Source organism: Trachymyrmex septentrionalis, unplaced genomic scaffold (genome assembly GCF_001594115.1).
Source record: "Trachymyrmex septentrionalis isolate Tsep2-gDNA-1 unplaced genomic scaffold, Tsep1.0 scaffold19, whole genome shotgun sequence".
NCBI lineage: Eukaryota > Metazoa > Arthropoda > Insecta > Hymenoptera > Formicidae > Trachymyrmex > Trachymyrmex septentrionalis.
The window spans coordinates 2028302-2028505 of NW_017305071.1; positions in this window are offsets into that span (position 1 = coordinate 2028302).

Consider the following 204-nt stretch of genomic DNA (forward strand, 5'->3'; position numbering starts at 1 on the left):
TATCGAGTGTTTTATAGACCGTTTGTGCTAATAGCTTCCACAGTAATAATGCTAATAAGAAAAGTATAAATAATAAATATGAAATCTTAAAAAAGATATTAAATAATTATATTAGTACACAAATTTTACTTTATATTTCTCGAACTAATTATATTCAAATTTTCTATAATAAATTTACATCTTGTTTGGAATGTTAATAAAATA